Source organism: Camelus bactrianus, chromosome 14 (assembly GCF_048773025.1).
Source record: "Camelus bactrianus isolate YW-2024 breed Bactrian camel chromosome 14, ASM4877302v1, whole genome shotgun sequence".
In the NCBI taxonomy this organism is placed as follows: domain Eukaryota; kingdom Metazoa; phylum Chordata; class Mammalia; order Artiodactyla; family Camelidae; genus Camelus; species Camelus bactrianus.
The window spans coordinates 63672823-63690574 of record NC_133552.1 but is presented as its reverse complement, the minus strand read 5'-3'; the positions used below and the strand labels follow the sequence as shown (position 1 = coordinate 63690574).

General features: G+C 42.2%; 1 long non-coding RNA gene across 1 annotated transcript; it reads right to left on the bottom strand.

Annotated features, from left to right (window-relative positions):
* Positions 1–11836: 11836 nt before the first annotated feature.
* LOC141579820 (uncharacterized) lies at positions 11837–17371 on the bottom strand. Its single transcript, XR_012511832.1, has 3 exons — positions 16048–17371; positions 14241–15187; positions 11837–12675 (listed from the first exon to the last, which is right to left on the bottom strand). It is a non-coding gene; the product is annotated as an uncharacterized LOC141579820 (long non-coding RNA).
* Positions 17372–17752: the final 381 nt, after the last annotated feature.

Sequence of the window (17752 nt, the reverse complement as noted above, 5' to 3'; positions counted from 1 at the left end):
TTCTTCAAAACTCAGCTGTTGGCTGGCATATCATTTTCCAAAGGGAGTAAATAAGTTGCAACATACATCCTAAACACCAAATCACACCATCCCGATGGACAGCGCAGAACCATGTGACCGTACCACGAGTGACCATTTCTTTGGGGCATTTCTGTTCCCACAGGTGCCAGGGAGAGCTCAGCAGCCAACACTGAGTCAGCTCCAGGCACGCTTGATATACATTATATCATTTACTCTTCACGTTTACAGTTGCCAAAACTGAGGTTCAAAGTTTCGGTAATCTGTGCAAAGTCACCAATTAAGGGGCAGCAACTGAGCTCCACTCCCAATATAACTCCAAAGCCTTATCAGAGAACAGAATATACAATTCTGTTGTATACAGAATACACATTACCTTTGAAGATCAGATATGAGATTTCAACAGCAGCTGCTTAAGGCTGGGTTTCCAGACACAGAGGGGAGGCATTCATTTGCTACCTACCTCCCCATTTCGGGCAGGAGCTTAGGTCTCCTCTCAGCCTCTCCTTGAACTTCTCCAAAGCTGCAGCTCCTCCCAGGACAGTGGAAGCAGTTGGGAAGTGGAGAGACATGGGTGTGACCACCAGGAGCCGTGGGGTCAGACCCAGCTCTGTTACTATCTGCTGGACCTCCATGGGTTTCCTATCATGAGATAAGAGCATTGTACTAGATTAGTAGTTTCCCCTGTGTGTATCCAAGATCCTAAATGAAAGATACCTGACTTTTTAGCTAGTGCAATCTCAGCTGTCTCCTCCTAGCCTAAAACACCATGATTTGCAATGAATTCTCATGAAGCCTTTCTTAACAGCTCACACCAGCCCACAGTGGTCTCTTCTCTGAATTCATGGCTCATCATTTGCAAAAGAAAATGCTGCCCTGACATTTACAGGGCCCAGGGCAAGAATGCAAATGAAGACCCACATACCATTTGTCTAAATATGTAAAAGTTATAAATCAAACTAACAAGCTGTTATACAAAACATGTTCTATCCTTCTCTGGTGACAAAACTTCAAAATGCCCTGGGAGCTCAGGCTCAAATTTAGAATCCTGACTTTTTTTTTTTCTAACATTTTTCTATTGAGTGATAGTCATTTTACAATGTTGTGTCAAATTCCAGTGTAGAGCACAATTTTTCAATTATACATGAACTTACATATATTATTGTCACTTTTTTTTTCACTGTGAGCTACCACAAGACCTTGTATGTATTTCCCTGTGCTATACAGTATAATCTTGTTTGTCTATTCTGCATATACCTGTCAGTATCTACAAATTTTGAAACCCCAGTCTGTCCCTTCCCACCCCCCACCCCCTGTCTTCTTAAAGATCTGCTCGGGAAAGTGACAGAGAAGGCCACTCTGGGTTCAGGACTCTGGTCCACAGCTCCCCCCTCTTTCCTCCCCAGCCTGGCTTTGTTCCTACAAGGAAGGACATCTTCGTGCTTATAGGAGTGGACACACCACCAGCACACACACGCGAGCTCCATCAACCTTCCCCAACACCCACACCCACCCCCGCCACACACAGCTGTCCTTTGCCCACCGTTGGCTCCTGCAGTGTGTGTTCATTCCCTGGAGAACAGACTTGGGAAAAAAACACATTCAGCCCCTAACAGTTGGCTCAGGACTGTTGGGATGGGGTATTCTAGAATCACGAGAACACCTGGCATGGTCCAGAAGAAGGTGGATGGTCCCTTCCCCTGCCACACTGCCTCCCTGGAAGGTGCGCTCTGGATGGAAGAAAGCCAGACCCTGTAAGACATGCAGGCAGAGCAGGGGACCCTCTTGCTGGGGACTGAAGGCGGTACTAACCTGTGGCATTCCTTTCACGCTTTCTTACTTTTATCTCCCCTTCTTTTCCTCTTGTCAGATAAGATCTTTAGACAGTTTTGCTTCCTGTGTGTCCCAGCCTTTCCCCAATACCAGGTATAGGTAACATAATTGGATGTTTTACTTTCAGCCTTTTGACAGGTTTTCCTACGCAGAATGCCTTTCTATTGCAAGATTCCTTATTTAACATTTATACAGATTCTATCAGCCTATCATCAACCATTTGGATTCTTGGATTACAGCCTTTTCTAGCAGCAGTTCATAAATACTGTCTAACCGCCTCCCAGCCTCAAGTGATGACAAGTGAGACATTCAACACTGCTCCAAATCTTTTTCTTCAGTAAGTTTTTTAGTTTTCAGTTCAGAAGCTTTTCAGGTTTGTAAGGGGTGAGCCCAGTAGAGGGTGAGTGGGCAGCTAGCAGGGTCCTTTTGTATCTGAGCCCTGGCAGATCCCCAGGCACCATATGGAAGTCTGGAAGCCCAGCCACTGTTTTGCTCAAAATAAGTGGTTGGAAGAGGAAGGTGGCACAGATGGATTTAGGTCGCCATCTTCCCAGAGAGCCCTCTACCTTTCCAGCACTTTAATGCACCTGTTAAACCTTGAAGGACTCTGACAAATCACCCTCCAAGATGCCATTCCCTATTCATATACCATAAACAATATATGATAGTGTTTTTTCTTCTATACTTCACAAGTATCAGATACTGTTAATCTTTAAAATTTTTCCTCTTGATGAATGTTAAATAGTATTTCATTGTTGTTGTTTAAATAGCTTTATTGAGATACAGTTGAACACAATAAACTACGTATTGTTAAATTGTACAGTTTTTTAAGTCTAACGTATTCATACACCCATGAAACCATCACCACAAGCAAAATAATGAACATATACATCACTCCCAAAAGTGTTCTTGTGATTTAAAAGAAAAAAAAAAATCTCTTCAGCCTGCCTTTTCTCACCCACTCCACCCCCATGCTGCAGCAAACTGCTGACCTGCTTTCTGACACTATAGATTAGTTTGCATTTTGTAGAGTTTTATATAAATGGTATAATCATACTGTGATTCATCCATGACGTTGCTGTATCAGTTGCTCGTTCCTTCTTACTGCTAAGTAGTACTCCATTGTATGAATATCCCACAGTTTATTTATCCACCTATTGTTAGACTTCGATGTTTAGTTTTCGGCTACTATGAACATTTGAAAATTGCTATGAGTATCCATGTACAAATCTTTGTATAGAAATATTCCTTCATTTCACTTATGAAAACACCAAAGTGAGTGGATGGATTTTATGTCAACCTATATTTTACTTTTTACTAAATTATTTTCTGAAGTAACCGTATTATTTTACATTCCTACCAGCAGTGATTGAAAATTCCAGTTTCTCTACATCCTCTGCAACACTTGGTAGTGTCAGTCTTAAATTTTAGCCATTATAATAAGGCTTAGTGCTATTTTGTGGTTTGAATTTACATTTAATTAATGGCTAACGATTTTGAGCAAATTTTTATGTGCTTATTTGCAATTCATGTATCTTCTTTGGTGAACTGTTCAAATCTTTTGTGCATTTTTTATGTTGTTGCTTTCTTATTATTGAGTTTTGAGAGTTGCATTTTGTATAATTGGATATAAGTTCTTTATCTGGTATTTTGCTTTGCAAATATGTTCTTTTGTCCCATGGCTTATATTTAATTATTCTAAGAGTGTCTTTTCAAAGAACAGAAATGTTACATTTTGATAAAATCTAATGGATTAATATTCTTTTTTATATCTATTGTGCTTTTGGTGTTATATGTAAGAAAAATATTTTCTCATATTTTCTTCTAAAAATTTTGTAGGTTTAGGTTTTACATTTAGGTCTGTGATGCATTTTGATTTAACTTTTGTATACAGTGAGAGGTATGGATCCGATTTTATTGTTATACATATGGATAAATAATTCTAGCACCATTTGTTGGAAAGATTGTCTTTTCTCCACTGATTTTCCTTTATATCTATGTCAAAGATTAATGGGCCAAATATACATATAGGTCTATTTCTGGACTCTCATTTTGTTCCATTGATCTGTTTGTCTATCTTGATGCCAACCACCACCATACAGTCTACATTACTGTAGATTATAAGAAGTATTGACATCAGGTAGTGTAAATCTTCTTTGTTCTCTTTTCCAAAGTTATTTTGACTATTCTATGGTTTTTAGGTTCAGTACAAAATTTAGAATAAGCTTATCAATTTCTACAAGGAAACCTGCTGGGATTATTATTGGGATTGGGTTGAACTATAGACTGGGTAAGAAATGACATCTTAACAATATTGAGTCTTCTAATCCATGAACATGGTACATCTCATTATTTATTTAGGTTGTCTTTAATGTCTCTTAGTGATGTTTTATAGTTTTCAGAATTCAGTTCTTCCACATCTTTCCTAAGATGTATCTCTAAATATTTTACATTGTTGATGTTATAATAAACTATATATAAAATTTTTAAATGTTCTAATTGTTTAGAAGACCCTTTGGTGTTGTTACCAATAACCAGTAAGTTAAGTTTTCACTCTGGCTGGTGGGAATAAGTATATGGGATCTAGATTGTCCTAATTTGGGGAGGTGGCTCTTTTTCTGGCCGTGGATGGTTTCCTCACATACATGCGCTGATCACTACTCAGTTGAACACTCAAAGAACTTTTATAGATCCTCAAGATCTCTCTCTGTGAAGAACCTTCTTTTCTGTCACTCTGTCCTTTGAACTCTAGCTGCCTTGTCTCCTCCCATGACTCCTAGATCCATCTCTTCCAATCATGGAGTTCTGCTGGGCTTGCCTTGGGTTCCGTCTCCTTTCTCTGGGTCCTGCAAACTTGGTGCAAGAAGGACAGTTAAGCATAGGGCCCACCTCTTTTGTTTTCTGTTTCTCTGGGATCACTTTCTTTTGTTGTCTCATGTTCAGTATATTGGGAACTACTGTTTCCTACATGTTGTCCAGTTTTCTGTTGTTTCAGGCAAGTGGGTCAATCTAGTCCCCATTACACATCTTGGCTAGATGCAGAAGTGTCCCTTTTCCTAAGTTTCAAATTTAAATCCTTCTTGATTTTTGTTACTCTTTAAAAAAACATAATGAATACATTTAAGGCTACAGATTTTCCAGTGAACATTTTTTTACATAGCCCCAAATGTTTGATATTTAGTTCCTTTGCTGCTCACTTTTAATGGTTTCTAATTTCCACTTTATTATATTATTTAATCTGTTGTCCAAAAGACTTTAAATAATTTTATTATAAAATGTGCCCTAATTTTCAGACAACAGTACAATGAATCCCTATATACAATTTCCCCAGATTCAACAGTTATCAAATTTTTTCCACACTTATTTCATCTCATCATTTGTTTTCTTTTCCTTTGTTAAAATATTTTCAAGAAAATCCTAGACAACATGTCATTTCCCTCCCTCAAATTATAAAAATGTTTTCTTCCTTAACTACAATATTGTTATTATACCTTAATGAAATTAACAATAATTCTTCAGAACCATTTTATAATCAGACCATGACCAAGTTCTCCTGATTATCTCAAAATATTTGTACACATTGTTTATTCAAATTCAAATCAGGGCCCATGCCATGCCTTACATTTTGTGGTTATGCTTTTTAAGACTCTTTTATCAAACTGAGTCCTTCCTCTTCTCCCTTTTCCCTGCCATTGGCTTGTGCAATAAGCCCGACCAGCTGTCCTCTAGAATGCCCCACATTCTGATTTGTTTCTGTGTATCTCTGTGGTTTTATTTAACTTCTTTTCTATCCCCTGAATGTCTTTCACTTCACCCTAGAGAGTTAATTAGATTCAGGTTTAACTTTTTTTTTTTTTTTTTTGGTAAGACTATGTTACAGTTGGTGCTGTGTTCTTCATATTGCATTACATCTGGAGGCACCTAATGTCTGCTTCCTATTTTTAGTGATGCTAAGATTGATCAAAGGGTTCGGGTGGTGACAGCCTGATCTCTCCATTATAACTCCCCACCAGTCATTGGTCAAGTGGTATTATCCTTTGATGACTGTTGCATAACTCAATTATTTCATTAGAGGTGGCAAAGTGATACTTTTCAATCATTTATTATATATGTATTAGCTGGAATTCCCCTGTAAATAAAAACTGTCAGTCTTCAATTAGGGCTATTTGATTATCTTGAAAGTCAAGATAAATGTATAATTCTTTCCTTCTAATTGTCAATTTTCAGAGTAAGAAATTGGTGCCATGGTACTTCCAGTGAAGCCCAATGAGCTGGAATCTCTGTCTTTCCCTCCCTGTCTCCTCTCATTTTCTCTCTTACATATATTCAGTTGCTTAAATTAGTGGAATGAATACGTGTTTCTTATTAATTTTCCAATTGTGCCCCTTTGTGAGTTGAGGATGCCCTAGAACCAGCAGCCAGGGGTGACCTGGGGGATGAAATTTCCCTCGGAGAGTTGGCAGCCATTTTTCATGGAAAAGCTATAACCCTGCTGGGGCCAGATGGGCTGAATCCCATTTTACAAGCAAGCCTTTTTGGGTTTTCCCATCTTGTTAGTTACTGAGTTTGAGTTTACCCACCTGAGATGGGAATATGAGGCTGGAGAGCCACATGGCCTCCATGAGTCAGGTGTGCAGTTCCAACCAGAGCCTAAGAGCCAGCCACTAGCTGCCATTCTAAAGCATGGGGGCGGGGGGACCTGGTGGTCGCATCAGGGAGTGGCAAGTCCAAAACCTGTCAGGGTCCATCTGAGTGGAGGCCCCAGACTCCAGTCATCAGTCACAGCGACTTACGGCTCAGGGGAGTCAGGAGGGTGAGTATCCAAGGGTTAGTTAGCACTTCTCTATGTGATCAGAATCATTCTCTCTGGTGCTTAATGGGACGGGAAGTACAAGCAGGTAACACATCCTTTCCTGCCACATAGCCACATGTAAAAGCAGCTACACCAGCAATATTACTTAACATCATATCTTATTAGAGAAATAGGAGTTTAATATACTTGCTGAAAGGGAACCCTTGCCGGTACCTCTCTGCTTGGGTCCACTCAGAAGAAAGAAACCACACATTAATTTAACAGGGAAAGTTGAACGGAAAGAATCAATAACAGAAGATTGGAATGATGAGGCTATCAGGAAGAGACCTAAAGAACGTGGAAACAGCAAATGTGAGGAGCAGCCACCACGCTTGGGGCTCAGATGGTACTCCCCTCTTACCACTTACCCCACCAAGAGGGCTGACATCCACATCTTGCTGAGAAGGCGTGGCCACAGCTTCCTGGATGGGAGAGAAGTTGCCGTGGTGTTGTGCTGGGCCTATTTATTGGAAATCTGTCCTAGAAGGTGCCAGGGAAAGGTGTTATGGGGAAGGACTGAGCTACAAAACTGTCCAAGGCCTGGGGGAGACGGGGTACACTGCTGCCATGCTGGGGCTGGCTGCCAGGCCCTGCACACAGAGCCCTGGAGAAGCTGTGAGCTCTGCGGGTGCTGGGCCCTGGGGAAGCCACCTGCTTTAAAGGAGCCTCACCTGGGGAAGCCTGCTGGGCTGAGGGAGCGCACCTGACCTAGGGGGCAAACCCTGTCCTCTGGCGCCCTCTACTGATAAGGTTTAGCATGTCCCAGTTGGCAAAGGAAAACTATTTAAAGGACCCACATCTATTTTCACAGAGCAGGCAGAAAGGGGTTAACATGGAGTCAAAAGGCAGGAAGTCCATGATTGGCACCATATACCTGTTGAAAAGGACCTTTGCTTGTATCGGTATCTTGAAAAAACTCAGAAGCAAGTACAATAAAAGGTTGGTGGGAATTTTGGTGTTTATTGTAGTCATTTTGTAACTTTCAAGATATTTTAAATTTAGGAAAGGAAAGTCCTAGTGAGAAAAAGTGAATGATATATTACTTATGCTGAAGAACTCTTGAGCTGGTAGATGAAACCCTCCACATCTCAAGAAACTGAACTACATCCATTTATTTAAACATGTATGATCTGAATTCTGTTGAAGAAATAAGAAGTTCCCATCACTTATTCATTAAACATTTAAGAGCATCTTTTCCATGCCGATAACCATATTAGCTCCCAACCCTCAAGTTCTTCACAGTCCAGAGGGCAAGAGACAAAACTTTGGACAGTTACCCTGGACCATAACTGAAGAGAATGTAACAGAGGTATATACTCAGAAGGAGATTTGGAAGTCCTCCAGTATGGTGATGCCTGATTTGTGCTGAAGGAAATAATAAGAATTATCTGGGAGAGAATATTTTAGAGAGAAAAACAACCGTTTGGCAAAATTAAAAGTCTAGCTCAAATTTTCATCCATAAACTAATTAAACTAAGAGAATGGAAAAAGGCATACTCTAAATAAGAAACGTCTATAAAATATAAAAAAGAGATATATTCTAAGTAAGATGAGTAATAAGTTTGAAGGAGTTGAAACATTTATAAATGATCTGTGATCCTACAGATTCTCATGTGCCAGAAGACCTAGAGAGAGACAGAGACAGAGAGAGACTGTATTTGGGTCACAATCAGTTTTCTGACTCTCTTCAGTGCTAAAGGTTTGAGATGGTTGGGATAACTCAGCATGCATTTCAGACTAGAATCAACCCATTCTGGGACAGGTAACACCTATATCTTTCATGAACTGTGCATTTTATCACATTCATCTTCATGTTTGCATGCCCTCTCCTGTCTCTCCTGGGCTTCTCAAAAAGATACTGCAAGATCAGATAGCTGTTTTCCATGTATATGTAATGGAGTATTTCCAATCTTGTTGTCTATGTGTTGAGGCATGCTGCAATCTTTTTCCTTCGGGAGAAGTCACTATGTTGTTATTCCAATACCTAGAGTGATTCATATGTCTGGAATGAAAAGATGATCCCGTATCGGTTCCACTGATAATGCCACCGTTATTGCTGTGCTAGGCAGAGAACCAAGACTGTAACTGAATCAGCTGATCCTTTGACACACGTGTAAAGCACTTAAGCTGCCCTGCAATTCAGAGTTTCAACTTGCACCAACTTGACGATTGAATTCTGATTTCTGCTCAGGGTTTTCTATTAACATTGTGAGAAGGGATCAGTAAAAAAGCAACTTGTCAAATTTTTTTTTCCACAGAAAACTAAAATGGAAACCACCCTCATTATTGCAGTTAAAATCTCTTAACTAAAATGTTCAATCTTGAGGTGTTTTGTTGTTGTTTACCTTTTTACTTAATAATTTTATTTTTTAGAGCAGCTTTAGGTTAACAGTAAACTTCAGGGGCAAGTACAGAGAGTTCCCATATACCCATCCCTCCACTCCGTCCCTCACATGAGCAACCTCCTCGGCAGTCCCCCCAGAGTGGTACCTCTCTTATAACCTAAGATGTCATTATCACCTAAAGTCCATAGTTTACATTAAGGTTCATTCTTAGTGTTGTACATCCTATAAATTTTGACAAACGTAGGATGGCATGTACCATTACAGAATCACACAGAATAGGTTCACTGCCCTAAAAATCCCATGTGCTTAATTCCCCTTTTCCTCCCTGCCTCTCCCCTAACCCCTGACAACCACTGACCTTTTACTGTCACTATAGTTTTGCCTTTTCCATAAACTCATATAGTTGGAATCATACGGTATGTAGTCTTTTCAGATTGGCTTTTTTCACTTAGATATGCATATAAGATTCCTCCATGTCTTTTCTTGGCTGAATTGATGGCTCATTTCTTTTTAGCTCTGAATACTATTCCATTTTCTGGACAAACTACAATTTGTTTATCCATTCATCTACTGAAGGCCATCCTGGTTGCTTCCAAGTTTTGGCAATTGTGAGTCTATGAGTAAAGCTGCTAGTAACATCCATGAGTAGGTTTTCGTGTGGACATAAGTTTTCAACTGCTTTGGGTAAACCAAGGAGCAAGGTTGTTGGGTCATATGGTAAGAGTATGTTTAGTTTTGTAAGAAGGCACCAAACTGTCTTCCAAAGTGGCTGCACCATTTTGTGTTCCCACTAGCGATGAATGAGAGTTCCTGCGGCCCCACATTCTCACCTGCATCTGCTGTTGTCAGTGCTCTGGAATTTGGCCCTTGTGCTGGTGGATAGGGGTATCTCATTGTTGTTCCAGTAGCCTTTCCCCGATGGCATATGATGTAGTACATCTTTCCATATGATTATTAGCCATCTATATATTTTCTTTGGTGAGGTGTCTGTTAAGGTCTTTGGCTCATTTTTAAAATCGGGTTGTTTGCCTTCTTATTATTGAATGTTAAGGGTTCTTTGTATATTTTGGATAACAGTCCTTTATCAGATATGTCTTTTGCAAACATTTTCTCTCAATCTGTGGCCTGTCTTGTTCCTTTGCCGTGTATTTATCCTTTGGAGAGCAGAGGGTTTTAATTTGAATGAAGTCCGGCTTATCAATTATTTCTTTCATGGACAAAGTTTGTTTTTATTTGACCCATTAGTTTCCTTTCCCTCTGGTAAAGATTGCTGTCCTCTAAGCCACCTTGTGGAGATGACTGATTGAAACTTTCCTCCTACTCTGTCCCCTGGTATGGATGCTGTTTCTGTGGATCCTACAAAATTGCTGTGAGCATCAAATGAGACAAAGTTTATGAATAGGTGTTCTTAAAAATTAAAGTATAGTCAGTTACAATGTGTCAATTTCTGGTGTACAGCATATTGTTGACATAGACATAACATATATTCGTTTTCATATTCTTTTTCATTATGTTACTGCAAGATTTTGAATATAGTTCCCTGTGCTATACAGAACAAATTTGTTTTTTATCTATTTTATATATATATAGTTATTAGTATTTGCAAATCTCAAACTCTCAATTTATCCCTTCCCACCTCCTCTCCCCCGGATATAAATAGGTTTTGAAAACTGAAAAGCACATGTACACACATCAGGCAGCATTACCAGTCTCTTGATAGCACACTCGTACAAGCACACACACACACCTTTCTTTCCTCTTTGGCCAATGTATGTGTTCACGATACCAATTAAAAAGACATCAAGTTCTCATTACAGTTGACAATACCGTTTGGAATCAAAGAGATAGGATGCGGCAAATGTCACCTTTAATTCCAGAGGCTGTGAACTTTCACTCTCTTAGGAGGAGTGTGGGTCCATCTCAGTGGCTTCTTCTGTCTCTGGAAGCACTGAGAATTATTCTGTGATTCTGCAAGATTTCTCCAGTTTACGTTCATCTCCCTGCTTCAGGATTTTCTCTCCATTGATTTTGATATAACTAAATAAAAGTGCAGTACGCTTGAACTGAATAACTAAAGACAAGAAAAAGAAAAACAGAGAGAAAGAAAGAGAGAGGCACTATGTGAAGCTCTAAAAGTGTCTGAGTCTTCTTGCTGAAATTCTAGTCAACAACTGTAGGGAGAAAGGCGTCATTATTGGCGAATGTCCTAGCGGGTGGGTTATGACAGCTCATGTCACCTCCATCCCACGGTAATGGGGGTATTTATGGAGCTGTGTTTCCACTAACTGAAGGGAAAGATATGAAAAAGACAATTTCCTGTAACAACTTTAACAGATTCATTCCTTGGTTCCTTATCATTTTGTTTATATTGCAAATTGTGTACTTTCAGAATCACCCTTTCTAAAATGTTGCTAGTGTATGATATTGTTTGTGCAAATGAATTCTTCCATTAGTTCTAATGGTTTGTTGATAGGATTGATTGAATATTCCATATGGAAAATCCTACTGCATGAAATAAATTTCTTTCTTTCTAATCATTCTACCTTATCTTCTCTAAGAAATATATTATATTGTTGTCTTATAAACTAATCAAAAAGCAGGCAGGCAAAAACTTGGGAAATATTTTTAAAGTGTTCCAGGAAGTTAATTGATATAATATTTAATATACTATTAGAATAATTATTAAGGTTATAATTATATAATACAATATATTACATAGTTATAATAATATTTATTATACAGCAAATTGTGATTATTAACGTGTTATTTTAAAATTACTCTATTTTTCATCTTTTGTTAATTTTGGTAATTTCTAAGTCAATGTTACTTTTCTAATCAATTTTGTATTTGTAATTAAAAGTTTTTTTCCTTAAGGAGGACACTCCCCCCAGGTTGTATAAATATCAGGTCCCCCCAAACCTTGGTCCCAGATCTCACATCCTGTCTTCCCAAGGACATATCTTCTGTCCTCTGAATGCATCAAGACCCCAAAGCCTCTGGTTTCCAGGCCAGCACCCAGCTAGCACACCCCGGGCTGTGGTGGCACGAACTCATTCACTTCCTCCTGAGGCTTTGATTTCCTTCGTCTTTTAGGGCATCTAGGGGTTTCTCTTTCGGGCCTGGATATGCATTTCTAAAGCATCTTTGAAAAGACGTCAGCTGGTGTTTTCTGTGTTGGGGATGGGAGGGACACAGGCGCCAGGTTCATCAGCTCCGTGGCCAGAAGTGAACGCTTCCTTTCTTTTGTGACTTTATTGATGCACACACAACATAGGATCCAAACTCCTCTTGAGTGCACCAGCGATGATGCCTACGTAGGCCCTGTCTCTTCATATACTTTGTCTCACTTGAGCCCCCAGTGGACCTGTGGAGTCGGTATGTGAGAGGTGGTTCCATCCCCAGGAGATGAAGGGAACGGAGCCCGGAGCTGGGACTTCTCTGAGATCCCACGGTGGGAGGGTGGGACGGCTGGGCCCCACGGACAGGACACGGCCTGTGCCTCTGCTCTGCCACGCCTCTCTCGCTTCTCCTCGCCTGGATTGATACTGAAATCATTTGGCGTATTTCCCCAAATCCATGACAGCACAGCCCTCGATGAGAACACGTGCTTCCCAAATCGAGTCTGCCCTAGAATGAGGGGAAAGAATGACAGGAATTCTCCATTGTGGCACATCCCAGAATAGTCCCATCAGGTAAACATTCTTTCCTAATAGAAATCTGTTGGGAACAAATTATTGTCTTTCTGTTCAACACAGGTCAACTGCTGTTGCTAAAATCGGAGCATGATTGCTTACCCACTAAGCCCCTCTAAAAAGTGCCATTTCCAAGCAGCTGATGGCAAAATGGAAAGAACAGATGGCATCGGAGGCATCTGGACAGTTGTAAGGCTCGCGTGGTCATTTCTGCTTTGTTGTCCCGGGTCTGACAGTGAGGCTGGAACTGAGGATCCTCTCCCATCCTCACTTTCAAAATTGAATTACTGTAAAGGGATTTTTTTTTCCCATATGATAGATTCATTTGGTTCCACCTATCCCTATAAGATGAGCATCAGAAAACTATCATTTATTAAATATTAAATTAAGAGGAATGTTATCAGCCAATGAACCCTTATGTTGTAGATATTTTGATATCAGAATTTCTTATCTAACCCCATTTCCCAAGCATGACATTCCTCCACAGTATCACAGGCTTTTAGTTCAGCTCCAAAGAATTCTTGGCTATTTTGACGACATGAACCCTGGCAATCACCAATTGTGATTTATACATGGTTGCAGTCGAAGATTCTTCTAAAATAACAATGAAATTTCTTTGAGGGGGTGTGGAAATCTGTTTTAAGAACTGGCTTGAGAAAACGTTAAAAATAGAAGCAAATAATGAAGCAAACTCTTCTCCAAAATGCATCTAAGGCTACTCATGGTCCCCCGTCAGAGCCACTTTATAAGGCAGATAATTTATGGGGAGCCATTCCTTTCTGTGTGGTTAAGCGCCAACTCAAATGCTTAGGAACAGGCATGTGCTATTTTTAAAATGAAATGACTCTAACTTCACTTGCTCTTTCCAAACATACTGGGTTATTTCACTCATATTCTTCCTTCCTTCCTCACTGGTCATGTTTGTCGTTATCTCAGGGGCATTTAAGATGAAACAAGGAAATTCTTCTAGGTATGTCCACAAGCTTGACAAAATTTAAGTGTTGCCTGGATGTTTTTGAATCCCTACTTTAGCATTTCTGATGGCAGTCTTCCTTTACCGTGGCAAGGAATCTGTCGTCTTCATGTTCCAGCCAAAAGCAAGACAAGAAGGGTCCCATTTTAAGATCTTTCTGTGCAGGTTCACCGTGTCTGACCCTCCTCAGGGCCAGGTGGTCTAAATCCATACACCCCCACGGCAGTATCACCAGCCCCCTTCCCCAGCACTGTCCGGGTGTCCCCAGAAGTCTGGCAACTAAGGGGCGGGTGTTGCTGGTAGCAGCCTTGAATCATTTGACAGAGAGGATCATGAACTTTGAACCACTGTGTTACCGGCTAATTGAGGGACCAGAAATTCTGGCGTTGCATTTCACTGTGATCAAAGTTTTTCTGCGTGACACACGGGAAATCACACCCTTTTTTGAATGTTAGTGGCTACCAGGGGTTTTAGAGAACAACTAGCTCACCACTGAAACCCCCACTTTCCCAGAAGTGAATTCCTACCACAGTCTGATCAGCACCCCTTCCTCGGCAGAGCGTTTGGGGAAGTTCATGTGAAGATCAGGGAGCCTCTGGTTCATATTCGGAGATGGGAGTGGCAGCCCACAGTAGGCAGTGATGACACAGCGCATCAGGTTATTGTCTGTGGTCTCCCGGGAACGCCTGCCTGTTGAGGGAGAAGCATGGAACGAAGGAAGAAATGGCCACTGTCTAGAGGCTTCAGCTTGGAGAGGAATGGCGCCACTCCCTCCAGAGGGAATAACCAACAAGACTTAGATTGTCTTTTATTGCAGAGAGGATAAGCCCCCGTTTTGAAGTTGTATTTATGAAAATAAGAAAGTGTGTACGCACAGGGTGGCCAGAGAGGGGAGGAGGACCACACACCAGTCTTGCTTGTGCGCCCCACCCCTCATGAGTGGGAGGGGTGCTTCTCTCACACCGACCAGCTGACTACCAGGCAGAGCAAATGACCAAGTGAGACCCATGAGAACCATTTCCCCCAGATCCTGACACTCGAGCACAGGTACACGAGGCGGAAGGTGGCTGTGGTGGGGGCTCCCCACAGCTCTGCTCAAAGAGAAGGCCCGTGAAGTCCTGCGGCTGACCATCGGGGACCAGAGCAGCCCTGGGCCCTTTATTTCTCAAGCCCCGATGCCTAGCTTTTCCATTTGATTTGGTGAACGACCCAGCACCCCTCCCAGGAGCCCTACCGAGTCTACCCACTGCTTGAACGGCATACAATTGAACACAACACGTGGACTTACGAGTGCCCTCCTAGACACCAGACGCTGTGCCAAATCCTTCCAGATACATAACACTTACCCCTTACCCTTGTGGAAAGGAAGGGCACCGTCTCACTCGCCTCTCGGACACCCCCGAGCGCGCCCGTTGCTGGTCTCTGCGTCTGTGCTGGCGTGCTGACGTGCAGACACGCCGGAAGCCCTGTGCACCTGCAGTGGAATAATTCCGAGCTGAGTATTTCGCCTCGTTTCCCAGCCCTCCCCCACAGGTTTAAGTTTTTAATCACCCCCTGACTTCATTTAACACCCTTTGCTGGCGGCTGCCCTTTCCCTGGATCATCCTCTCTAACTCACTTGCTGAAATAAAATACACTCTCGGAAATGCTTGTCACTGGGTCTGCCCCTGGGAGAAGCCAGACAAAGCCAGGGGCTGTGGCGTCGGGGCGTGTGAGGCCCTAGCTCTGAACCTGACATGCGTTAGTGCGAACCACCCGTCTCATACGTGAGGTCCCTGAGGCAGAGGAGGCAGGGACCACTTGCTGGGAGGTGGTATACACGGGAGGACAACTAGAATTTACCTGCGTGGCAACTCCAGTCCATCGCCTAGACCAGGGTTCTCAGCCTGGGCCCTGCTGACATTCTGGGCTGGGCGGGTCTCTGCTGCGGTGGGGGCGGGGGGGGGGGTCCTGCGTAACATACAACGTCTGGCAGCGCCAGATGCCAATAGCGCCTCCCCGAGTTGTGACAAGCAAGAAGTCTGCAAATTGCCCAATATCCCTGGGAGGAGGAGAGGACCCCTCCATGCTGAGGACCGTTGGCCGAGACGGCTGGGCTCAATGGGAAGAAAGCCCCGTGACACCTCGGAGCCCACGCTGATGGAGAAAGGCGGTGGTGCACAGATGTAGCCCTCTCACTGACCCTGTGTAAATCTTTCATCCAACCCTGCATCTTCTAATCCGAATCTGGCCCACATGCCACCATGGCAGGCTCCCTGAGGCCAGTTGTTCCACTGCCTTGCCTGTGACAAAGATCTTTCCTAGTGCTCCCAAACCTGCCTCCCGGGAACTTACTTCATCGGCGGTCCCCGCAGAGCCAGGCAGAAGCTAATCTCTCCTCGGGGGGCCGTACTTCAACTGTGTGAAAGCATCTCACGTGTCCCCTGCCCCGTAGCTGGACAGGGGAACAGTCAGACGGGGAGTTCAAACTTCGAGGCTCTTTCTTAGACCGTTGAACAAGAATTTCCAGGGGCCCAGAGTACTTTAAAGCTTCCAGGTAATTCTGACACATCCCTGCCTACAGTCCAGCGTTCAGGAGGCTTGGACTAATTTATTTCAGGTCCAAGGACTAGAACCCTGTTTCGTTTCTTAAAGCAGCTGCTGAAAAGATGGTTTTTAAAGAAAATATTAAAAAGAAACTCTTAAAAAATAATAGAATATTCCATACTAGGTCAAAGAGGTATGTATTCCTATGCAGTTTCATTGTCGGTCAGATGGCTTTGATAAGGTTTATACAAGAAAACCTAGAAGTTGACACCAAAAAATGTTGGTCAGGCTTCCTTGCCCAGGTAGTGAGATTAAAAGAGATTCAAAATATTTTTCTTCTTTATCCTTTTCATTTGAAAGCTTGAGAATAAATGTGTGTGTTTGTAAATATACATATATATGTTCATACAAATGGCAATCAGGTTGTAAAAGTCACTCACAGAATTGTAACGAGCAGCATTTTTTGCTGTCTCTCACAGGGGTGATGACACCTGGGTCACAGCCTGACCACGTGGGGAATAAGAAAGCATTGGAATGACAGGTTTGGAAGGTTCCAGGCCCCTCCCTTCATCTCAGGGGGTGGGACAGAGGTAGTCATGAGACTCCAGCACATCTGGATGAAGAGCCAGAGTTAAAAGAAGTAGACTAAAGGAAAAAAAAAAAAAATGACAGCAGAGAAGAGAGCTCCAAAGTTTGGTTAAAAAAAAAAAGGCTCTGGCATCTACTCGAGCTGTATCCCTCCGTCCGCTCGCTGGAGCAGCCTGGCCCCTCACAAACCCAAGGGACTATTTAATTCCCATGCGCCCTTATTCTATTTCAAGGGTTTCCAGGCTTCCTAAATGAGCACATGGTTTTCCTCCTTCCTTTTTAACTGCCTCTTATTCCAATTCAATTACAGTGGTTTGCTTTTTCTGGGGAGGGTTTTCTGATTTCCCGTTGATAGCTGCCCCAACTAACTACCACTTATGCGACTTAAAGCCTTTGACTCACGTCCCATCTGATGGATAGACGTTCTCCAGCCCTCCTCTCTGGAGAGTCTTGTATTATTTCTGGCTGCTGGATTCAGGGTCCAGGACAGAGCCCACAGCAGGCACGCCCTTTCCTTCAGCCACAGGAGCTGGACTGATGAACACAGTCTGCAGGTCCGCATGAAACCCCGACTGTCCCCCTCACCCCCGCCCCGCTCCTTTTTAAAGTGAAACATATGTTTATATTTCAAATCACATCACAGCAACTGGATACCAACCTCTGTCCGGCTGGAGTGATTTTCCGGATCTTTTGAGAGCGATTCCATTTCATGTTGCAAGAATTGTGTGTGTGTGTGTGTGTGTGTGTGTGTGTGTGTGTAAGGCAGAAAAATGAGAACTGAGAATGGCACAGAGAGAGAGAGAGAAAAGAAATTCTAGCAAAGTAATGTGTCTGAGTACTGGTGGATAATGCTACCCTAAATAACTTGGACGTCCACTGGCTGGCTTTTGTTCATAAAATGCTAATCCTTTTAGGTGCAGATCTA